Source organism: Schistocerca nitens, chromosome 7, assembly GCF_023898315.1.
Source record: "Schistocerca nitens isolate TAMUIC-IGC-003100 chromosome 7, iqSchNite1.1, whole genome shotgun sequence".
Lineage (NCBI taxonomy): Eukaryota > Metazoa > Arthropoda > Insecta > Orthoptera > Acrididae > Schistocerca > Schistocerca nitens.
This window is the reverse complement of record NC_064620.1, coordinates 588,133,108-588,159,095: the sequence shown is the minus strand read 5'-3', so window position 1 is coordinate 588,159,095 and position 25,988 is coordinate 588,133,108.

Here is a 25,988-nt window from a genome sequence, read left to right as displayed (position 1 = left end):
TTCGTGTCAGTATCTTACAACCGTGACATTATAAGCTAACAGTCTGATAATTTTCACACTTGTGAGCGTTTACTTTCTTTGGAATTGGAATTATTGTATTATTCTTGAAGGGTATTTCGCCTGTCTTATACATCTTGCACGCCAGGTGGAAGAGTTTTGTCATGGCTGGCTCTCCCAAAGCTGTCAGTAGTTCTGACGGACTGTCGTCTACTCCCATGCATTGTTTCTGGTTGGGTCGTTGAGTGCTCTGTCAATTGTACTCGCAGAGTCGTATCTCCCATCTCATCTTCATCTACGTCCTTTTCCATTTCTCTGATATTGCCCTCAAGTACATATCCCTTGTATAGACCCTCTAAATACATTTTGCACCTTTAAGCTTTCCCTTTTTTGCTTAGGGTTGGTTTTCCATCTCTACTCTTGATATTTATACAGCCGCTTCTCTTTTCTCCAAAGGTCTATTTAATTTTTGTATAAGTAGTATCTATCTTTCCCCTAGAGATATATGCTTTTAATCCTTACATTTGTCCTCTAGCAATTCCTGCTTACCCTTTTTGCATTTTCTGTCAATCTCATTTTGTAGACGTTTGTATTCCCTTTCGATTGCTTCATTTAGTGCACTTTTATAGTTTCTTCTTTCATCAGTTGAATTCAATATCTTTTGAGTTATTCAAGGATTTCTTCTAGGTCTTGTCTTTTTAGATACATGATCCTATCCTGCTCCACTATTTCATTTTTACCCATTCGTCTTCTACTGCGTTCTGTCCCCTGTTCTTGTCAATCGCTGCCTAACGCACCCTCTGAAACTCTCAACAACCTCTGGTTCTTTCAACTTATCCAGATCCCATCTCCGTAATTTCTTTTCTTACTTGCAATTTCTTCAGTTTTAATCTACAGTTCATAACCAGTAATTTGAGGTCAGGGTCGGTATCTTCTACTTTAACTGTCTTACAATTTAAAATCTAAGTCCGAAATCTCTGTCTTACCATTACATAATCAGCCTCATAGCTCCCGGTGTGGAGACAGGTCTCTTCCACGTGTACAATAACCTCCTGCCAAAATTTTTTAAAGCAAGTATTTGCTCCGTGCCAAACTCTCCCAGGCGGCTTCCTCTTTCACTCCTTTCCTCCAGTCCATATTCACCAGCTATTTTTTCTTCTCTTCCTTTTCCTTCTATCGAATTATAGTCTCCTATCATTCTTATATTTTTGTCGTCTTTAATTATCTGAATAATTTCTTTCATCTCGTCATGCATGTCATCTATCTCTTTATCATATGCGGAGATAACTGGCGTATAAACTTGTACCACTGTGGTGGATGGGGGCTTTGTGTTTCTGTTGGCTAAAATAGTGCGTTCACTCTGTTGTTCATAGAAGCTTACCCGATATCCTTTTTTTCTATTTCATTATTAAACCCACCCCTGCATTACCCCTACTTGATTTTATATTTGTAGCCCTGTATTCACGTGATCAGAAGTCCTGCTCCCCTTGCCAGCAAACTTCATTAATTTTCACTAGATCTGATTTTAAACGATACACTTCACTTTTAAATTTTCGAACCTTCCTTCCTGATTATGGGCATTCAGTTAATTGCGCCTGATCAGGTGAGTCGCGATTTCATTTGGTAATAGCTGATGGGAGGGTTAGAGTGTAGCGCAGCCCCCACGAAGCCATGGGCCCAAGTCGTCAACAGGGCACTATGCAAGATGATAGTGGCTCCATAACAGTGTGGGTCATGTCTACTTGGAATGGGCTGACTCCTCTGGTCCAACTGAACAGGTCATTGACTAGGAAAAGGTTATATTCTTCTGCTAGGAAACCCTTCGTTCTCAAACAACGATTGAATTTTTATGGGTGGTGATGTCCTATTTTACCGAGCCACAATTGTTAGCGAATGGTTTGAAGAACATTCTGAACAATTCGAGCGAATGATTTCGTCACCCAGATCACTCGACGAGGATCCTATCGAATATTTATGGGATCCAATCGAGAGGTAAGTGGCAACGGCGTGCCGCAGTGGATACACCGGTTCCCGTGAGATCACCGAAGTTAAGCGCTGTCAGGCGTGGTCGGCACTTGGGTGGGTGACCATCCAGGCCGCCATGCGCTGTTGCCATTTTTCGGGGTGCACTCAGCCTCGTGATGCCAATTGAGGAGCTACTCGACCGATTAGTAGCGGCTTCGGTCAAGAAAACCATCATAACGACCGGGAGAGCGGTGTGCTGACCCCACGCCCCTCCTATCCGCATCCTCCCATGAGGATGACACGGCGGTCGGATGGTCCCGGTAGGCCACTCGTGGCCTGAAGACGGAGTACTTTTTTTTTTTTTTTAATCGAGAGGTAAGTTAGTGCACAAAATCCTGCGCCGGCAACACTTTCGCAATTATGGCTCAGTATTTCTGCAGGGAACTTGCTGAGTCCATGCCACGGTGAGCTGCTGCACTACGTCGGGAAAAGGAAATTCCTGCACGATACTGGGAGTTATCCAATGCATTTTGTCATCACAGTGTAGTGGTGTAATGGAAATACTGCCACAGTGATATAATTACGTCATTCATTATTATAATTTCACGTTTATGCTCTCCTACGTTATGCTAATCTAAGTTTTACATATACTTCTCAATCCAGTCAAGGATTTGAATTATTTCCACAATTACTATTTCCTTCTATTTATCATAGTATTCTTCGTTTGGATTTAAAACTGTTTGCCGTTTCTGTCATCAGAGTCTAGGACATTGTATTAACGAGCTTAAGTTGTATTATCGAGCTTATCTTAAATAGAGGGTCATCGTCAGCTGTAGAAGTAACTTCATGTGCCCCCCAGGGACGTGTGTTGGGAAACATGCTGTTCATGTTGTATATTAATGACGTTGCAGACGATATTAATACTAACATGAGGCTTCTTGCAGATGATGCAGTTATCAATAATGAAGTACTATAATGAAGTACTGTCTGAAAGAAGCTGCCTACGTGCAGGTATAAATGGTGTTTCGTCAGATACTTTACACCTATGTCGACACCTTCATTTTCGGAATATTTTAAGGGCAATACGTTCAGTTTCTGAATATTGTGGGAGTACATTTATCAAATTTGTTCTCGATGATAAGCTATAAAGAAGACAATTTTTTAAGTAATTCAGGTTTAGGAAAACTGGTAGGACGGACGATATGTTAATGCCGTGAAGCAAAGGACGTAAACACCACTACACAGCGGGAAAGCTGTATGTAAACACGTACATAAACTACCCCTGGAGATCACTTAAACAAAAGTTGAAGGGAAGTATTTGGTAAAACGAAAATTTTTATTCAATTTTGCATAGATAAGGCTATACAGTTATTTTGTGGTCCTTTCTTGTTGCCTCCTCCCCCTCTCCCCCTCCCCTCCACTTATACCAAGTGTAGGTGAATGGCAATTCTTTGATTTCACCCAAATGTTTATCCATTTTTGGCGCCGAAGCGTGTTTAAGCTTGCATGAGACGGTACCTGGTTAAAGTTTCACCTTGGCTACACAGTCTCAATTTTTTATACAAATTAAAGTGTTTTAGTGCTTCCAGGTCAATAGTCGATTTGCAACTTGTGGCAAATGCAGTTTCACTTACTGATCGGTTTTACACGTTCTTGCCGTTACGACCGATTGTGACTGACACCTGTAACTTGCTTGCAAATACAGTTGTCGATTCGTTTGAAATTTCAGATATAAATAACTTTTGAACATAAAGTAGTTTTATCTGTCTCGAGATATTCACTGTCCCTGCACATGTCTAAACTCTCTTAGTAATTTTCTTTTGCTATATTGATTTCGTATACTTTTTATGATAATTCTTGTCACTGTGGTTTCCAAAGGAGACGTTATCCAAAGAGCATGTAGCTTCAAACTACTTTTTGAAATTAAGAAGTTAATAAAGAATTGTTTGCCAGCGAGGTGGTGTTTCAACAAGGAACTTCCTGTTTTCAAGTGAACTCATTTTTCCTCCAATGCTGTATATCATTTGCTACACTTAACAACTGGAGAATCTATACGCATTTGCACCGAACCGCAGTCAGAAGATTATAATATCGAATAGAGTATATTAAAATCTCGGGAACACAGGAAAGTCCATATAAAGACGAATCATACATATACAGTAAATAGTGAAAATTATGGTCTTTTTTCGGGCAGACGAAGATTAACAAATACCTAGTTATCGGGGCAAACAGTCCGCTGTTGTCCACGCAAGAGCTACCAATTGCGACGTAAGAAAATCGTTCGATGCAAATGCCAGGATGGTACTTTTGAAAGTGCACGGTCGATTTTCTTCCCCATCCTTGATACAATCTGCGCTTGTGTTCCGTCTCTAACGACCTCGTAGGCGACGGGACGTTAAACACAATCTTCCTTCTTTCCAACTGGCATATAAGAATTTACAGACAACTGAAACTGAGTGAAATATGATTTACTATGAGTGAAGATCAATTAGAATGCATCATATCACGCACTTCCAAGATGCTCTTTGCTGTTCACTAAAAATAGCATGAAATTCTATCAGCTTTTATCCGAGGGAACTCAGTGAGATGTGTCCATCACTTGTTTGATGCAGCAATACATTGTTTTCAGTGCCACAAACTAAATGGAAACACTGCTGGCACGTCAACGCTGAATTTGTAAACTGAAAATAACACGATTTAAATTTTAGATGAAACTCACGTTGATATGCAGAACAGTGTTGTGGCTAAATTTACAATGATTTCGTTAGAATATTCCACTCGCGGCTCAATTTGAATTGGACAGTTCCAGTAATTTCTATAGCAATCCTGTCAGTAACGGCAAAACATATAATTTAACGTACTGCATAACTTTTGTTTCTTTTTTCAGGTAACTTTTTTGTGGGAGTCGGTTGGCTGCTTTCGCTTAAGACAGGACTTGCGTTTTATTCAAATAAAGCGAACAAGAGAGAGCAATAAAGTACCAATGGAGTCCTCTGTATGTTGTACTTCGCGCATAGTGCGTGATGGAATTGTCCCCCTCTCCCCCGCCCCTCTACTGGCTTTTACGGACACTCTCAAACCGCCGATACATTGTGCAGGGAATTTAAAAATTTCGAAATAATCAGTTCCTACGTGAGTGGTGGCCGTTTATGTGCCCTTTACTCACTAAATACACAGCTTCTGTAATAGAATGGTCACAATTCGGTGCAGATATATTCCGAACTGTCTATGGTTAAAGTTTAGTAGAGTTTGTTCTTTATACTCATAAAACGCTCCTAACCGAAAACTAATGCATTGAGAGTCCTGTGTGTATTTCGATATGGCTTCTGTTTGTACATACCAATGATATTTCGCACTCAGTAATCCATGTTCATCTCTGTTTGCGACTGAATACCGCTATTACTTTAGTCCTTGGTATCTACTTGTTATGTGGTAGGTATATGGTTACGGCATTGTTTACAATATTGTGTACCAATTCGTCATCATCAAGGCAAAAAACCAGAAATAATTAAATTTTAAACCAAAGAAAGAAATAACCTTTATTACACGAAAAATATCAAGTGACTCTTTACACACCAAATCGTAATAAATTTATCAATGTACTGTAACGGAACAGTGTGTTCAGTTATTACATACAGCAAACAGTTTTTATGATTTTACGTACCATGATTTTCCGAAACTTTATCGTGATACAGAGATGATTCTTTCCTCTAGCCACCCAGGATTTGTGTGATGCTTAGTTCAACAGTAATAGTTATTGTATTGTTTAAATCATCCACAGATTTTTTTATTATGGTTGCATATTTTTAATAGTTGTTGTTTGTCAGAGTCGCGTAGACAACACTGCACCCCGCTTATACTCTTCGTACGGCTACTTCATTTCAGAATGTGCCCCGTAATGCCCCATGCCTTTAGACCGAAATGAAACAGGATCCGTGGAATGGTAGTTTCTGTGGTTACATTTTTACGCTGGTGTCCAGAAACTTCAAGATACTCCAGATCACAGACACATGGCGGCTTATTAATGCACTGGTCTTGCTAACCTCCCATATAATATCAAAAATTGTGGATGTCATTAACAGACTATACTTGAGGATGTATTTGTCTGCTGTATAGCGAGGGTTCACTTGCGACGCTTCCACAAACAGTGCGGTAATTAGTGTTGCTTTCGAAAAATGGTTCAAATGGCTCTGAACACTATGGGACTTAACATGTATGGTCATCAGTCCCCTAGAACTTAGAACTACTTAAACCTAAGTAACCTAAGGACATCACACAACACCCAGTCATCACGAGGCAGAGAAAATCCCTGACCCCGCCGGGAATCGAACCCGGGATCCCGGGCGTGGGAAGTGAGAGCGCTACCGCACGACCACGAGCTGCAGACAGTGTTGCTTTCATCTACGCTACCCGTACACACAGAAAGTTCGTCTGTATTCAGCTTTAGGAAGGCATTTGTGACCTTATTATCAGTAAAGCTTCCATTTTCATATTGGGATGGGACTATCAGTTTGTAAACATTCAAGGATGCACTTGATCTTCACATCCTGTTTTGATATTTGATACTCTTCACATTTTTTCGTGAAAGCTAAGGCATGTGACGCTCAGGCCAGCTACATCTACATCTACATAGTTACTCCGCAATACACCGTAAGGTACGTGATGGAGGGTACCCTGTACCACCACATGTCATTTCCTTTCCTGTTCTACTCACAAATAGAGCGAGGAAAGAAGAACTGTCTGTACTCCTCCGTATGAGCCCTAATTTCTCGTATCTTATCTTTGTGGTCTTTACGCGCGATGAATGTTGGCGGAAATAGAATCGTTCAGCAGTCAGCGTCAAATGCCGGCTCTATAAATTTTCTCAATAGTGTTTCCCGGAAAGAACGCCGTCTTCCATTCAGGGATTCCCATTTGAGTTGCCAAAGCATCTCCATAACACTTAAGTTTCGTTAGAAACTACCGGTAACAAATCTAACAGCCCTCCTCTGAATTGCTTCGATGTCTTCCTTCAGTCCGCCCCGGTATGGATCCCAAACACTCGATCAGTACTCAAGAATAGATCGCACCCGCGTCCTATATGCGGTCTCCTTTCTTAGGTGAACCACTCTTTCCTAAAATTTTGTGCCGGCCGGTGTGACCGAGCGGTTCTTGGTGCTTCAGTCTCGAACCGCGCGACCGCTAAGGTCGCAGGTTCGAATCCTGCCTCGGGCATGGATGAGTGTGATGTCCTTAGGTTAGTTAGGTTTAAGTAGTTCTAAGTTATAGGGGACTGGTGACATCAGATGTTAAGTCCCATAGTGCTCAGAACCATTTGAACCTAAAATTCTTTCACTAAACCGAAGTCGACTATTTGCCTTCCCTACCACGATTTTCACATGCTCGTTTCACCTCACATCGCTTTGCAACGTTGCGCCCAGATATTTAAACGACTTGCCTGTATCAACCTGGAAAATACGTAGTACTACTGTACCCGAACATTACGTTTCTTCCTAATCATCCTCCTTAACTTAAATTTTCCAGATTTAGGGCTATCTGACATTCATTCCACCAACTGGAAATTTTGTCTAAGTCATCTTGTATCTTCCTACAGTCTTTCGACTTTGACACCTATAACTCGATGTCATCAGCAAACTGCCGCAGAACCCACTCTGACCGCCAAATCACTTGTGTATATACAGAGCAACAGCGGTCCTGCCACACTTCCCTGGGGCACTCCTGACGATACCCTTGTCTCTCACGAACACTCGCCGTCGGGGACAATGGGTTCTATTATTTAAGAAGTCTTCAACCCACTCACATATCTGCTCGTACTTTCGTTAACAACCTGCGAAGGGGCACCGTTTCAGATGCTTCCCGGTAATCTAGAAACATGGAATCCGCCTGTTGCCCTTCATCCAGAGTTCTCAGTATACCATGTGAGAGAAGGGTAAGCTGAGTTTCACACGAGCGGTGCTTTCTAAAATCATGCTGATTCGCCCACGTAAGATGCTTACCCTCAAGAAAGTTTATCGTGTTGGAACGGAGAATGTTTTCAACGATTCTGCAGCAAACAGAATTTATGGATGTTGGTCCGTAATTTTAAGGGTCCGTTCTTTTACCTTTCTTATACACCGGAGTCACGTGCGCTTTTTCCCAGTAGCTTGGAATTTTGTGTTGGGCGAGAGATTCACGATAAATGCAAGCTAGGTGAGGGACCAGTGTCGTAGAATACTCTTTGTAAAATCGAACTGGGTTTCCATGCGGACCTGGTGATCTATTTGTTTTCAAACCTTTATGTTGCTTCTCTATGCCAGGTAAGCTCATTTCAATGTCGTCCGTACGGGAGTCTGTCTGATGGTCAAATGACGGTATGTTTGTACGGTTCTCCTGCGAGAACTATTTCTTGAACGTAAAATTTAAAACATATGCTTTCGTTTCACTATCTTCAACTGCAATACCAGACAGGTCAGCAAGGAACATAATGGAAGCCTTAAACCCGCATAGTGATTTTACATACGACCAGAATTTTCTCGGATTCTCTGCCAGATCTTTTGCTATGGTGTGATGGTGGTACTTGTTGTATATTTCGCAACCTAGAGCGCAACAGCCCTTGCCTCCTCAGTAACTTACGAATTTCGTTATTAAACCATCCTTTCTCCACTACTAGGCACCTAACTCTCCGCATCACGATTTACAATCTGCTTAAACTGTGCCCATAATTCCTCTGAATCCGTCTTACTGATATTCAGTGATGCCGATTCACTGTCTCAGTAAGATGTTAATAACTGCTTATCTACTCTATCCAGCAGAAACACTTTCCTTGACTTCGTGACTGACTTAGTAACTTTTGTAATCATAGTAAGTTTCTGAAGAAGAGAAATTTGTTAACATCCAGTATAGATTTAAGTCGTTTCTGAAAGTATTTGTATGGAGTGTAGCCATGTATGGAAGTGAAACATGGACGATAACTAGTATGGACAAGAAGAGAATAGAAGCTTTCGAAATGTGGTGCTACGGAAGAATGCTGAAGATAAGGTGGGTAGATCACGTAACTAATGAGGAGGTATTGAATAGGATTGGGGAGAAGAGAAGTTTGTGGCACAACTTGACTAGAAGAAGGGATCGGTTGGTAGGACATGTTTTGAGGCATCAAGGAATTACATATTTAGCATTGGAGGGCAGCGTGGAGGGTAAAAATCGTAGAGGGAGACCAAGAGATGAATACACTAAGCAGATTCAGAAGGATGTAGGTTGCAGTAGGTACTGGGAGATGAAGAAGCTTGCACAGGATAGAGTAGCATGGAGAGCTGCATCAAACCAGTCTCAGGACTGAAGACCACAACAACAACAACAACAATCATAGTAACTACAATGTCATCATAATCGCTAATCCCAGTTTCTATACAGACATTGTCGATAAGGTCTGCGTATTTGTAGCTTCAAGGTCCAAAATATTTCCAATGCGCGTGGGCTGCCGAACTAGCTGCTCAAGACAATTTTCAGGAAACGTGTTCAAAAGTATTTATTCTGTACCTCCCGCAAGGAATCTATAGACATCCCATTCTATACTCGGCAGGTTAAAGTCGACTACAGCGTGTATTGCATGATCTTAGTATTTACGCGCTATCGACAGTAGTCTTTCTTTAAATGACACTAGAACTGCCTGTGGGTGGCCGGTGAATACATCCAAAAATTAACTTAGTTTCGCCTACACCTGTTGTACGCGACCAGGTGACTTCACTGTCACACTCAACTGCGGCCTCAACAGAGACAATATTTTTGTTAACTGAAATGAAAATTCCCGCTCTCTTTCCGATTTACGTTCCACGACTCGCTAAATATCTCAGAGCTTTTCGCTTCTGGTTTCAGCCATCTCTCAGTCCCAAAAATAATTTGAGTGCAAGAATTTCCCTGTAGGGCATGAAATTCGGGAGCTTATTACGAATACTTCGACAGTTTATTGATAAAATTGTGGCAATTGAAGTGTGTTTATTCTAGACGCCGTTTGACTTCCCCTGCTGTGAACCGACTGGCAAGTGCTCATCAGACACCTCAAACTACCGCCTAGTCTAAAAAACCCTCATATGCAATCCACAAGTACTCTGCTACCCGAGTGGCTTCTTCCTTTGGTAGCGCACCCGTGACCTATCAAGGTCCCAACAGTTCATCCACTTTTCCCTATCGAAAATGTCCACCGATCCGTTTGATAGTCTGTGAAATTAGTGCAAGTATGATTACATAAGGTTACTCAGCGAGTGCAGTAGCTACCACTTTACAACTGCTTTCTTGGAGGATACAAAATTGGTGTGACATCATATCTTGTCGGATGTTACGCCTGCCAAATTGGTGTCAGGCAGAAAGATTCCATCGCTCAATAGGTGTTGAGGACTATACAGGGTGATTAAAAAAGAATACCACAACTTTAGGAATTTAAAACTCTGCAACGACAAAAGGCAGAGCTAAGCACTATCTGTCGGCGAATTAAGGGAGCTATAAAGTTTCATTTAGTTGTACATTTGTTCGCTTGAGGCGCTGTTGACTAGGCGTCAGCGTCAGTTGATGCTAAGATGGCGACCGCTCAACAGAAAGTTAGTTATGAAACCTTATCGTCTGAAATTGGTTCAAGCACTGTCTGCAGCTGATAAGATTAAAAGAATCGATTTCTGTGATTTTATCCTTGCTCAAATGGAAACAGATGAATCTTTCGTTTCAAAGATTGTGTTTAGTGATGAAGCAACTTTCCACACTAACGGGAAAGTCAACCGTCACAATGTCTGTATATGGGGCAGTGAGAATCCGCGGGAAACAACTCAGTATGAACGTGACTCGCCTAAGGTGAACGTTTTCTGTGCCATTTCAGCCAATAAAGTTTTTGGTCCCTTTTTCTTCGAAGGTGCTACTGTAACTGGACTACAGTATCTGGAGATGTTAGAGAATTGGCTGTTCCCTCAGCTCGAACAAGAAGCACAACAATTCATATTTCAGCAGGATGGAGCGCCACCACATTGGCACTTATCTGTCCGTAACTACCTGAACGTCAACTACCCGAGGCGATGGATCGGCCGCCAGGCAGCCCGTGACAGAGCACTTCATCACTGGCCTCCAAGAAACCCTGATCTTACCCCCTGAGATTTTTTCTTATGGGGGTATGTTAAGGATATGGTGTTTCGGCCACCTCTCCCAGCCACCACTGATGATTTGAAACGAGAAATAACAGCAGCTATCCAAACTGTTACGCCTGATATGCTACAGAGAGTGTGGAACGAGTTGGAGTATCGGGTTGATATTGCTCGAGTGTCTGGAGGGGGCCATATTCAACATCTCTGAACTTGTTTTTGAGTAAAAAAAAACCTTTTTAAATACTCTTTGTAATGATGTATAACAGAAGGTTATATTATGTTTCTTTCATTAAATACACATTTTTAAGGTTGTGGTATTCTTTTTGAATCACCCTGTATTCATATCTGGTTTAAACGCCGTGACATTCACTGTATCAGTGCCTGAGGGTGGGGACTTTCACATCAGCACAAGACTGCAACGCTTCATTAGAAGAGGGCCACAAAACTTTAACCAGTAACCTCTGAATATATACAACGATCCGACTATTTTAGGTAAAATAAACTGTAGTGAGCGGCTTACAATGCGGAACTGAATGAAATTCGGCATTTTACGAGTACGTGAGTGAAGTGAAGATAAATTGAAATTAAAAATCTTCAACTCTTCTAACGCAGCCTATCAGTAGTGTTCGTATGTCGCACCTTATAGAAAGCCTTATCACTCAGGACGTCTTTCGAAGATTCACTTTGAGACGCAGTTACCTTATTTGGTTAAATATTGCACATAAAATCAAGAAATGTTTTCTGTGATGAAGGCCGTTCAGAATGTATGTCAAATAAGTTGCACGTGAAAACAGTGTTTCCATGGACATACGCTTTCGTTAGCTCATGTGTGCATGCTTCTTGAGACAAGGAATTCGTGATAGAGATTAATTGAAACTGTTGTATTATTTCAAAGTGGTTTCAGAAGCGCATGAAAATGATCAAAAACGTCTTACTGTGACCCACGTATTCTTATTGAACCATACGTTTACTAAAAGGCATAAAAGAACCCCATATTCATAACGATTTCCGTAATGATATTTAACGACTGAGGAAATAATATGGCAAGCGACTGATATGCTCCGATGACACAATGAGAAGTACATGTATTCTAACAAAGAGGCGCATCAAATAGTTGCTCTCTTGACAAGAAACACAACTGCAAATCATGTTCCGCAAATGACGCTGAAAAATAACGTATGGATGTAGCCACAGTATGCCCATCTCAGTATCACAAGTGTGTGTACCTTACAAGCCGTTAGCAGGCGGAAAGCATGAGCAGCCATCCTGCCCTGTCAACTCAAGACTTCCGTGGCAGACAATACGATTGGCTATCTGAATTTAGCATTCAGAGTAGTGGGTAGAGCCAAGCCTTGCTGTACGTGTAGGTAGTGGTTCAGGTGGGTGGGGAATTTTTGGTGCTACTTCGTTAAAGGACTGAATGGAGGTGGCAGTTTTCAGACACACGTACTTACCAAAGGGAATGATACTAAACTCAGTGTTGCAAAGAGTCAAAGAAACATACAATCGACTGCGAACGCAGCTTTGTTACAACCCTTGACCTGGGTTTCGATAGTTACAAACTTTTCTTCTTCAGAAGGAAAATTACATTTCACTTTCTCTACTAGACGGAGGAAGCGAAGGGCAAGACGTGTGCAGTGGATTGTACTAGGATTGAATTCTTTCAATGTTGCTCCCACTGTCAACATTGCCTATTGGCAGTGCACTCTGTAACCAACAGCAAAAATTTTCTCAATCTCCTACTGGCAATAGGGTCCGTACAGTATCCCTGACAGTGCGAGTTAGACTATTGCGATTCGTCTTTCCAGTTCTTTGCATAGGAGTACGGAGGGGCTTTTGGGGTTTCCCCTCCATGAAACTAGCTATATATCCGTCACAACTGTTAAGTGATCTCGTCCACTGAAAGTCAAACATAGCGGTCACCAATTTCTGTTTAAAGATCATCAATAGCTTTTTCAAACACCTGTTACAAATAATTTTAGCACACTGTTGGCACAACTTGTCTACTACGGTCGCTGATATTCCCCAGGAAGCCCTCAAAGGTAAGGTTCTTTAGCAAATTCCACGGTATATTAACCGACACTGAAGCGCCATACAAGCCTAGTTTAGAGCTGTCTGCTGCACGACTTGTCGAAAGGGAAAATATTGGTTGAAACTGTTGTTTGTTCTTCTTGGAGTTGTGCTCGTAATGTCAGCTGCGTAATCTTTATGTTGAAGGAAATGTCATTTTTTATCGGCTTACCTAAAATTAAAACAAACACAAATAAGATGGAAGTAATGAAATAATAAGAATGTTATCCTGTAAAATATCATCGGATATGCGTGTCAGTAAACTGGTTTTAATCAAATTTCGGTTTGAATATCCTAGGGAAGAAGACAAGCAAGAAGACTGTAACCTAAAATGGCTGATAAAAATAACTTTTGTTTACATAGTTGTTTTTGACAGGCTTGGCAAAAAGTTACTCGGTCGGCAATTCTGAAATTAGAGCCTACTTCAGTCCACTGCGGGGAAAGATCAGTCTTTGATGATTTCCTTTTAGGCATTACAAATCACACTTAAAGCGTACTGACGATTGCGAATCAACACACCACTTCGTAATTACAAAATAAACGGACTGATGTGTCACCGATTTCTTTCTTTAACATGCCTGACTACAGGCTATGGATGGGTACGTCGCAATGACGCGGCGTATGGACGCCACGTGGAAAGTGACAATAGGTGACAATGCGTCATACACAGTGTTTCTTATACCTTTCGAACTACGAAAATTAGTAGACTGAAGAGTCAGCGATGCAGCTTGCTGAAACATTATCGAGTCATAATAACAAGTGACACTGCGCAACACAAAAGCTTGTTTCCAGTACTGTGTTTCTTCTTCTTCTTCCTATGCTAAAGTCAACTTCCTTCAGTACCCCTGAGGTTGTCACTCCATCTTTTCCTCGGATGGCCAATATTTCTTATACCAACTGATGATATGTTTCTTACGATTTTTCACGTTCTTCGTTCATCCATCTTGTCTGCGTGTTCGTTCCATTCGTGTTTTCTCTTATGTACCCACTTATTAATGGAGTCCCCTATACATCGTTTTCTAATGCCTTTATTACTCTCTCTATCTTTCATTATCTTTCTGTAATCCTTCGCAGATATTTTATTTCTGTCGTTTCCAAAAGTCTTTTTGTATTCGATGTTTCCGGTCGTGTCTCGGCTGTGTATGTCATAAGTGGTCTCACCATTTTTTCATGTCCTTTATGTTTGTTTTTTTGTCTCTAATATTGTCGTTCAAACCAGCTGCCACTTTGTTTGCTGTGTATAAATTTATTTATTTCTTTTTTCTTGAAAAGTGAAAATTTACGTTATTGATCTTCCTTAGTATTAACTCAGAAAATCTGTTTAAGTACCGTCTCTAGGCCCTACATTTTCTGTGAAAGTCTTGTTTAGCTCCTTTTGCGCTTTACGTACGATTTAGCCCTTTTCGGGTTCTGTAATGTTAAAACCTTCCAATCCTGGCCCTGTTTATTATAGACCGAACCTCACAGTCGAGGAAGAAAGAATAAGATCGGCCGTTTTCAGCCACTACTCCTGCGCTACTCACAGTAGTCGCGACATGGCCAACCTGTGTGGCCGAACGGTTCTTGGAGCTTCAGTATGGAACCGCGCGACCGCTACGATCGCAGGTTCGACTCCTGCCTCGGTCATGGATGTGTGTGATATCATTAGGTTAGTTAAGTTTAAGTAGTTCTAAGTTCTAGGGGACTGATGACCTCAGAAGTCCCATAGTGCTCAGAGCCATTTTCGTGACATGTCCGGCCGTTGTACGACTGTTACGTCATAGCTCTGTCATGCATGTGCGTATTTCCGACTAAATACGTTTTTTTTTTTTTTTCGTCTTTAAGTATCCCATACACCGAGCACATTGGCTAGCAATAGCATTATCCGTCCCCCCTCACTCAAACACATACAGTTGTTGCTAAGATTTTATGGCAGCCAACTTTCAGAGGTGGTAGTGTGGACCAAAACATTAAAAAATGTCCAGTAAACTTGGACTATAAAAGGCACACCTTAAGAGATATGAGCAATTGTTCAGTAAAGGAGAAGTGTTTCAGACTAGCGAAGATGAACAGTGCTCATAGCTTCTCAGGAAAGCATTTTAGAGTGCCCATGTTTACTGTACATTTTTTCTCTGAAAGTTACATATTCTACATTATTAGCAACAACAGTACCGGCACCCATATTCCACTGTCACAGGCATCAGAACGATTTTCGCTTCTAACTTTGTAACATCACAATAGACGTCGTTATATGATTAAAAATTAGTGCCAAAACAAATCTTCATACTATCTGATACACGAAATTGAAAATTAAATCGATCTTTTATGCAACTAATTGATCTCAGCCCAAACAACCTCATGCCTGTAGGAAAAATATGGGTCGACATATTTCTTTTTTCATTCTTATGTGCACGTTCTGTGTATTTATTTCAGTTTCTCACCCTTTCTGAAATTGTGTGGTCAAATGTGAGTGATTTGAATGTAGTAGCAGACGAACCAGAGAAGTGGTGGGTTTCATAATCTTCTACCAACCTGAACGGTGTCGGTGGGAGGCAGAGAGCAGGAACAAGAGGGTTTGGCCAAAGATGTGTAAAGCATAACGTTTTCCTAGCAGAGGTTGGGGTCATGGGCCTCCCCCACCACCTCGGGCGGTTCGGAGAGAGCTCCGCGCGACGGCTACAGAGTGAGTTGCTCTGAAGACAGGAAAGCGACAAGACGTTCCCTCAGAACGGCTGTGTCGAACTAGGGAAGAAAGCTATTTGTATATGTTATTAATTTGTTAAACTCAACAATTTCCTCTCCTGGCTATTTTTGCAATGACCATTAGGTACTGGTTATAATTTTTTGTTTAGGTAATCGGTTGCTGAATAATGTGATTTCCGGTAGGCGCGAACACGTGGTCTGTAAATCGAAATCTCAACCCAAACCTTAAAAGTTACAGCCTGCCTTCTTATTTTTATTTGTGGTGCCCATATTAAATTATGTATCAAAAAAACTGTATCGAGGTGCATTTAGTAAGATGACTCTATTTGTTTCCAAGCGCTTTACGCTAAAGATATGCAGCCACCAATCCCTACTCGATGCCAGCCACGAGGTGCATACTATTCTTTTGACTAAAAATTCTGTCAATATTTTGCTTGCCATGTCGATTTAGTGCATGTGAATGTCTGTGTTTCAAAATTAAGCAGTGACCACGTGCTCCCCAGATCTCCCCACCCTACAGGACTCTGCAGATTAAGGTCAACGTTGTTTGTAATTCTCGAGTTAGAAAGACATGGGACCGTTTATATAAATGTATCACGAATGTTTTGTGCATCTGTTGAATACAAAAAGGTTACTGTTAACATGCGAAATATTAGTCAAAATTGAAATTTTGTCATTTAAGCTAACTTTCGTTATCGTTAATTTATTTCTCGACATGTCGGAAAAGTGTGTCATATTAGTAGCATTTGATGGATACGTTCCCCAATCCTAAAGTTCTTGGCACAAGGTTAGTTCACAGCAGGCAGTTTTCTCTGACCGCCCCAAAGAATATCATTGCGTTATCCGTTGCGACATTAATAAATTCAGTCAGTAAAGAGATTGTCCTGATAATTTAGATGGGCCAAACAATCATGACGGAATTGCATAGTTTTTGTTAGATTAGATTAGATTAGTTTACGTTCCATAGATCCGTGCTGAGAGGAGATCCTCGTGGATGTGGAACATGTCAAATTTTTTTTTAAAGCTGAAATAACAATACTAATAGTATGAATATATACATCATTTGTTTCTATTAAAAAATTCGTCAATGGAGTAGGAGTTGGCCACTAGTAAGTCTTTCAGGCTCCTTTTAAACTGATCTTTATTTGTAACTAAATTTTTTATGTTTACTGGTAAAATTATTGAAGATGAGTGTTCCTGGGTAGTGGACCCCTTTTTGAACTAAAGTAAGTGCTTTTAAGTCCTTGTGCAGATCATTTTTGTTCCTGGTATTGTATGTATGAACTGAGCTGTTTGTTGGAAAAAGAGATATATTATTTAGGACAAATTTCATTAATGAGTAAATATACTGAGAGGCAGTAGTTAGTACACTCAGTTCTTTGAAGAAGTTTCTACAGGACGTCCGTGAATTTACTCCACAAATAATACGTATTACACGCTTTTGGACTCTGAAAACTTTTGTTTGGCTTGAAGAGTTACCCCAAAATATTATACCATATGACATTATGGAATGAAAGTAGGCAAAGTATGCAAGCTTTTTCATTTTTATGTCGCCTATGTCTGCTAACACTCGAATTGCAAATACAGATTTGTTAAGGCGCTTCTGCAGTTCTGTGGTGTGCTCTTCCCAACTGAATTTCTTATCAAGTTGTAATCCCAGGAATTTAAGACTGTCAACCTCTTCTATCTGCTCTTCTTCGTATTTTATGCATATGCTGGGTGGAAACCTCTTACAGGTTCTAAATTGCATATAGTGAGTCTTTTCGAAGTTTAATGTCAGTGAGTTGGCTTTAAACCATTTATTAATATCCATGAAAATATCATTAGCAGATCTTTTTAGAATTACACTTGACATACTATTTATTGCAATACTTGTGTCATCTGCAAACAAAACGAACTCTGCTTCTGGCAGTGTAACTGATGAGAGATCATTAATGTACACAAGAAAAAGCAATGGCCCTAAGATGGATCCTTGTGGGACACCACATGTAATTTCTGCCCATTCTGATGATGACTGATGACATAATTCACTAGTCCCTTGCACTGACACCCTTTGTTTCCTGTTGGTGAGGTATGACTTGAACCATTTTGCAGCACTGCCCGTGGCACCATATAATTCTAATTTACTTAAAAGGATGTTGTGGTTCACGCAATCAAATGCCTTTGACAAATCACAGAAAATACCTGCTGCTTGTAATTTGTTATTTAATGAATTAAGTACATTTTCACTGTAGGTGTAAATAGCCTTCTCGATATCAGAACCCTTCAGAAATCCAAACTGTGTTCTTGATAATATGTTATTTGTGGTCAGATGATTGAGCAGCTGCCTGTACATTACTTTTTCTAAAATTTTTGAGAAAGCTGGCAAAAGTGAAATCCGTCTGTAGTTTGATGGTATCTCTTTATCCCCTTTCTTGAATAGAGGCTTAACATCTGCATATATTAGCCAGTCAGGAAATGTGCCCAGTTATAATTGACTGGTTACACAAGTAGAATTGTACTAAACTCACAAGAACATGCCTTAATTAACTTTGTTGATATTTCATCGTACCCACTAGAATGCTTTGTTTTTAAAGATTTTATTATGGACGTTATTTCTTTTGGTGAAGTGAGTGAAATATTCATGTACTTGAAGCTGTTTTTGAAGGCTAGTTTCAGATATTCAAGGGCATTATTTATTGATCCTGAAAGTCCCATTCTATCACTAACGGATATAAAGTACTTGTTAAATAGATTTGCCACACTATGCCCATCAGTTACTAATGTGTCATCTACCCTTAGTGCTATTTGCTCCTGTTCCTTTCTGGTTCTACCAGTCTGCTCTTTCACTATATCCCATATTGTTTTTATTTTGTTCCCTGACATTACTATCTTCTTCTCGTAGTGCATTTGTTTAGACATCTGAATTACTTTTTTAAATGTTTTACAGTATTCCTTGTATTTAGCTAAATCATCAGCATTGGAGCTATTCTTGGTCGACAGATACATTTTTCCTTTTTGTCTTATAGGAAATCTTTATTCCTTGTGTAATCCATGGTTTTATTATAGACTTCTGTTTAATTTGAGTAACTCTTAGAGGAAAACAGTTTCCAAACATGGTACTGACATTTTTCATGAATGTGTTATATTTTTCATTCATGTCATGAGCACTATAAACTTCTTTCCAGTTCATATCTTTGAGCAGTTTTCTAAAACACTCAGTTTTTGGTTGATTGACTACCCTCCTGTACTCAGATTTAGCAGTCTTGATAATCTGCTTAGAATTTACATCTAAAACAAGGAGCTGCATGTCATGATCTGATAGTCCATTTATAACAGGTTTTATGATATGATTTTGCTCCTTTGATTTGTCTATAAAAATGTTATCAGTGGCTGTCCTTGAGGATTTAGTGATCCTAGTTGGAAAGTTTTCAGTGTGAGTTAGACTGAAAGACAACATTACTAACTGCAGTGAATGTTTACTGGAAGATCGCATTAGAAAATCTGTATTAAAGTCACCAGCAATCAAAATTTCTTTGTTTCTTCCTGTTAAATAACCCAAAAGGGCTTCTAGATGATCTAAGAATAGATTATAATTTCCTGCAGGTGCTCGGTAAATAGTTATTATATAGGATCTGTTATGGAACTCTACTTCTGTTGCACATGCTTCTAGATGCTGCTCTAAACAGAATTTATTAATGTCAATGTTCTTGAATTTATGGCAGTTTTTGATAAATGTGGCAACTCCTCCTCCATCCATATCTACTCTGCAGAAGTAGGAAGCTAGCTTAAATCCTGAAATGTCTAACATATCTATATCGGTGGTCACTTGATGTTCAGAGAGGCAGATTATGTCAATTTGGTTAGATGAATTCATTTCATCGATACAAATGAGTAGTTCATCAACTTTATTTCTAAGTCCCGGAATGGTCTGGTGTAATAAAGATAACTGATACTGCATACTAATGGGATTGTAACGGCTTTGGCGAAGATGAACTGTCAGTTTCTGATTACTTTCTGTTAAACACTGTTTAAATGGAGGCTGTATGATATAATCTGACTCCTGTTCATCTGTTTTCTCAAACTGAGTGTGTCTGCCAATCTCTCTTAAAACTCGTTTTCTTTCCCCCTTCCCTATCCTATAAAAGGCATCTCTCTGACACCTGTGACCACTGGTATCTTACAACTTGTCCCAGTGTCCCCCCTTAAGTTTTCTGCAATCAACCCAGACTGTTTTCCCTTCCCTTTCCTATTGAGGTGAAGGCCATGCCTAGTGTAGTCCCACCTATCGATAGCATCCACAGGAATGAAACCAATATGGGACCCTATATCCGTCCTAAGCAGCCACTACAAGTTCACCCTCCCTACGGAAGAGTTCAAATGAGGCCGATCATGGCGTCTCAACAGAGACACAAATCCCACACCCGTCTGCTTCGTTGCTGACGCTATCTTCACCAGGTCACTCTCTATGGAATATTCAGGGTCTCTGCCAATGCTATTTCCCGGACCACCCACTATAACCACGGCATCCTCCTTTGTGAAATCCTTGCATAAAGCACCTACATCCTCTGTTACCTGACCCAGATCTGCACTAGGCTTGAAAAAGTTTGTGATCTGGTAGTCTGGACCTAGATTTTGCTGCAGTAGTTGGCCAACACCTCTACCATGGGAACTACCTAACAACAGAACTTTCTTTCTCTTTACAAATTTCCCTACCTTTTTCAAGTCCTTGAAAGCTTGTTGTGCCATTTCTACAGCTTCAGCTACATGAGGCTCATCCGATTCTGACTGAGGCAACAGGTCAAATCTATTTTCAATATTTATGACAAAGCTGCCTGATGCTCTCCTTTGCCTGTTCCCCCTATTACCTGTTGCCACTTCCCACCTCTGTTCACCTTTCTCCCTCTTTAACCTGTCCGGATCCTCCCTTGCCTTGTCTAGGTCAGCTTGAAGAGCTGCAATTTTCCCTTCGTGTTCCAGTATTTTCCTATCTCTACTACAGATACTACAATACCACTGGTGAGCCTCATTTATGTCCCCATTTCCCACGCAACTACATTCGCCCCAATAAAAGAAACTACAGCACCCATCACACCATACCGTGGAACTAACGATCCTACGGCATGTCACACACTTCTCACTCATGGTAAAAACAGAAATCGTATAAGCTGATTTAAGTAGTGACTAAAACGTAAACAAAGGACCCTAGAAACCATTCAGGCAGATATAAATAAATTGAAAGAGTACTGAATAAAAAAAAACTGGTGATTACTTATAACTCACTGTTTACTTACGATACGCGCGCGTGAAATTAAGCCTAAAATCTGTACTATAGGCGCGAGAAGGAAAATAAACTTCTTACCCCGTTTAATCTTCTTTAACACTTCACTAACACTTCCACTAATGTAACAACACTTATATTATATTTATACCAACTGGAAACTTTTATCTATAAGTTTAATTCACTGCTTACTTACGATTCGCGCGCGTGAAATTAGGCCTAGGATTCGTGCTACAGGCGCGAGAAGAAAAATACGCTTCTTACCCCGTTTAATCTTATTTTATACTTCACTAACACTTCCACTAATTCAACAACACTTATATTATATTTATAACACCTGTACACGTTTAAAAATAGCTTAATAACAACTCTTTTTATAATTATTTAGTGCAGCAAGTACTCGAAGAGTCCACGTCGGCGCAGTGTTGCCAACTTGTTCATAACGCGAGAATCAAGATAAGGCATTTGCATAGCCTGGATCGAAATTGGTATACAGGCACTCACTTTCCTGTTGTGTTATTGCATTGTTAGTATTTTGTGCCACCTCCGTCCTTCCTAATAACCTCAAAAATTATCTTCGGCATTGATTTTGTGATGGTTTATAGTTCTTGCAGCGAAATTGTCACCCACACTTCTCATATCATACTCTTCAGCTCACATACAGCCTCAAATTGACTTCCAATATGATAAACACAGCTTGGAAGTATTCCTCAAAGGTTTTTCCACGGGATTCGCATACGGCATAGGTGCAGGACAGGGCAAGACATTGATGTCTTCATTTCACGCCCCTTTTTGTTGTAGCAGAAACGTGCTCAGATGCATTAGCCTGAAGGAACATTAGACTTTCGTTGCCTAGATCCTCATAATTCTAATCAATTTTGTCACTTGCATGTCAGTCTACAAGTTAGAGTTCATTGTAGTGTTCAGCCAAGCATGCATGATTTACCTTCAGGGTAGAGGGCTGCCCAAATAGTAACACTTCCACCAATAAAATTTCTGCACACACGCACCAGATGTTCTGTTCCCTGATCACGCCAATAATATTGAATCCCATTTGGCCCGTCTAAATTATACTTCTGCTCACCATTGATGATGTCCGGCCCCGCTAGCTGAGTGGTCAGCACGACAGACTGTCAATCCTAAGGGCCCGCGTTCGATTCCCGGCTGGGTCGGAGATTTTCTCCGCTCATGGACTGGGTGTTGTGTTGTCCTAATCATCATCATTTCATCCCCATCGACGCGCAAGTCGCCGATGTGGCGTCAAATCGAAAGACTTGCACCAGGCGAGCGGTCTACCCGACGGGAGGCCCTCGTCACGCGCCATATATATATACCACTGATGATCACTTTAGCTCATTCTGAAGTCCATGACATGTTTTTGAGCAAACTCCTATAATGCCTATTCATGTTTGGTTGTTTGGGAAGGTTTCTGCAGCCGTTTCTTGAATGCAAAAGTTGACGTATGTGTCTGGTAGCTACCCAGAAGAGCAAATCAGAAAAAAATTGAAAAGAGTAAAGGTTTTTGGCCCTTTTTTTGCTCAAAATTACCGTTTCGGTGCCTCAAATAATTTCTCATTTAGGTCATATTTTACGTTCTGTCAATATGGTGAGCCAAATCTAATGAAATGATTAATCACTGTACTAAATGGTTCCACTTCTTGGAGATTTGACGATTAAAGAACCCTATTTCCTTACATGCATTAATTTTTTGCTTCTTATGTTGTGGTTGGCAGGAGAGCCAACACCGTTTTACTAGAGGAGTCCGAAAGGCACGCGTTTTAGGTCACGCAGGCTGGCGTGAGGTCTGGAACAGGACAAGGAAATTAGACTTTAGAAAAACGGACGTAGCTGGTGGAATACTTTAATCCATTAATGATCAACGTCGCTCTTGACGGTACATGATTCACAATATCAGTAGTAACTGATAATGGCGCCTTGCTAGGTATGACGTAGCTGAAGGCTATGCTAAACTATCGTCTCGGCAAATGACAGAGTATATTTCAGTGAACCATCGCTAGCAAAGTCGGTTGTACAACTGGGCGAATGCTAGGAAGTCTCTCTAGACCTGCCGTGTGGCGGCGCTCGGTCTGCAATCACTGATAGTGGCGACACGCGGGTCCTACGTATACTAACGGACCGCGGCCGATTTAAAGGCTACCACCTAGCAAGTGTGGTATCTGGCGGTGACACCACATCTTCATCTCATGATAACTGTTTCCCGCGTAGCATTGTCACAATCGTACTTTACGTACTACACAACACGCACTAATGGTGACTGTTTACCATGGTACACTAATGGTGTCTGTTTCCTATCTGCAGTAAAGGCACGTACGCACAAAAATGGCTCTGAGCACTATGTGTTCTGTCCATATAGATCGGTTCGGCAGGCCCCGCCGTCTCTTCCATCTGTGGTCATCAGTCCCCAAAAACTTGGAACTACTTAAACCTAACTAACCTAAGGACATCACACACATCCATGCCCGAGGCAGGATTCGAACCTGCGACCGCAGCGGTCGCGCTCTTCCAGATTGAAGCGCCTAGAACCGCTCGTCCACTGTGGCCGGCGCACGTACGCCCACACTAACATCACACGGACCTGACTGCCTTTATACCCTTTACCACCTGAACCGTTGATGTCTTGTTATGTACTGTACTACTGAAATCAGATGCGATACCATTTGACAGTATTTGTCAGATCTCACACTATTGCATATACATTATTCACAACTATTCCGGCAATGTTAATTTTCCTACAAATATCCCTATCTTTGTACTGATCTCCACTGCAGTAGGTGCGTGTACACTGCTTTCAGTTTATGTCACTCTTGTACTGTCGCATTTAACATTGCAGATACAAGTTCCGAGACATTTTTAACACAGTGTGTGGAGAGCAAATTGAGGTGAACGCCGCGGTACGCCAGGCCCCGCCGCCTCTTGCAGCCATTGGCCCCGTACGTCGCGCGTCATTGCCCTCACCGAACACGGTGTCTGTCGCTACATCACGCAGTCAGCCCTGACGGCGCCTTTCCTCACACACCATTCCCTGCCTCAGGCAACGATGCAAAATACGGCGTGACGTACCGACCGGAAACTGTTTGCCCGCCCAGCACTGGAAATATGTTCGCAAACTACGGCCCTGTTAGGTCACAGAACAGGCGCGCGCGACAAACAATTTCTGCAAAAGCTCCCGGAAAACCATAATCGTTAAACTGCTCCGGAGAGCGCCCACGGGCGCGCGAACACTGCAGTAATGAAGCTATGGAGCATTTAATTACACGGACGCTCCGTATTTGGCCCGTAAAACAATGAACCACTTACGTTCAGGGGAGCGCAAAGTGCCGCGTCGAATAGCTTTAAGGATGAGCCGAATCCACTTTTAAGCAATTAGATCAAGTTGTCGTAGCTTCGCGTCCGTGCTGTTTATTTACAGCGCGGCTCTTTTTAACCAAGGCCTCCTCTTCGCCGTTTAATTTCCCACTTCCATTTCTAGTTCGCACTTTGCTGTAATGCGTCGGCCCTCTCTCCACATTTGCGCACGCTGTTGAATTTAGTGTAGTAGTTAGAGAACAGGAAACTCATTAACTCCAACGAAAGTCATTCGATTAACGAACGGACCAATATGGACTGTTTAGTCCCTGTTCCTTCAAAGAAAGGAAAACGCTGTTCCTCTTGCTCCGTAAAAAAAAGGAAAAAAGATATTCGATTACAAACGAAGTTTCGGTTGCCTGGCCCATCATGGACTCCCGTTCGATGCAACTTACTTCAGTGTCTCAAAGGTACTGTAAGTTCAATCAAATTAATTTGTTCGGAACGAAATGACATTCTCCATACAAAATGGCTTGAATACATAAAACGTGGAGAAGACAAAATACAGCACCTACGTAGTGTCTTGGACATGTGTAGAACCAGACGGATTTGACATTCTTAGACTGTCGAAGTGCTTATGATTCACTGTTACGCAAAGTCTTATTGATAAAAAGCCTTTAATATGAGATAGCCAGGTTTGAGAGTTCTTCGAAAATTTCTTGAAAAACAGTGAGGAGGGTCGTTACTGGCGCACAAGCAATGTCTTGTTGTGTCACATGGAAGTACCATACAGTTTGTTCATGGTAAACAAATCCGCCATAGTTGTAAAATTCTTTACTGAAAGAAGTCTTGCACTACGGAAGTCAGTATACAGTACAACGGTTTCGGGATGTTAGCCGATCATAGGTGCACCTCAAATCTGAAGTAAACGAACAGTCGTAACCTACTCCATTAAGCAATTAAGAAAATTTTTCAGATATTAGAGACTGCATTTAGAAACTGAAAAACACATAAGATGATTGAACAATAGTCTACTTAGGAGTCGTAGGACGTCATGTGCGTGTCTTAACAACTAATATGCAAACATGTACCGTACCTGAATCATCAAATAAACATTCCAAATTTTAGCGGCATAGAACTTTCAAGCACGGCATGGATATATTCCTCTAGTCCCAAAATTTCCACCGATAATGCATGTAGTCTATAACAAGAAAGCCACTGTAGGGCCCTAGGGGGAAGTGAAGTGCTACATGTAAAACGGCTAAACCCATGGTAAACTAAATATGCACTGAGGGAAGAGCAAGTCAATTTACAACCTGATATGACCAACCACACGAAAACGCCTACGTTCAAGGCCAACACTTAGCAACCGATGAGCATATGTTGCGGGCCGTATACGTGGTAAACACCGTGAAGGGGGTGCATAACACGGCGTGGGGAGGAAAATTGGAAACTTGTGGTGAGGACTAGGGTCCAAACTGCTGAGATCATCGGGCCCTAGTGTTACGCACTACTCAGTCTAACTCAAACTTACTGTAAGGACAACACACACACCCATGCCGGAGGGAGGAAGCGAATCCCAGACAGGGGGAGCCGTGCGAACCATG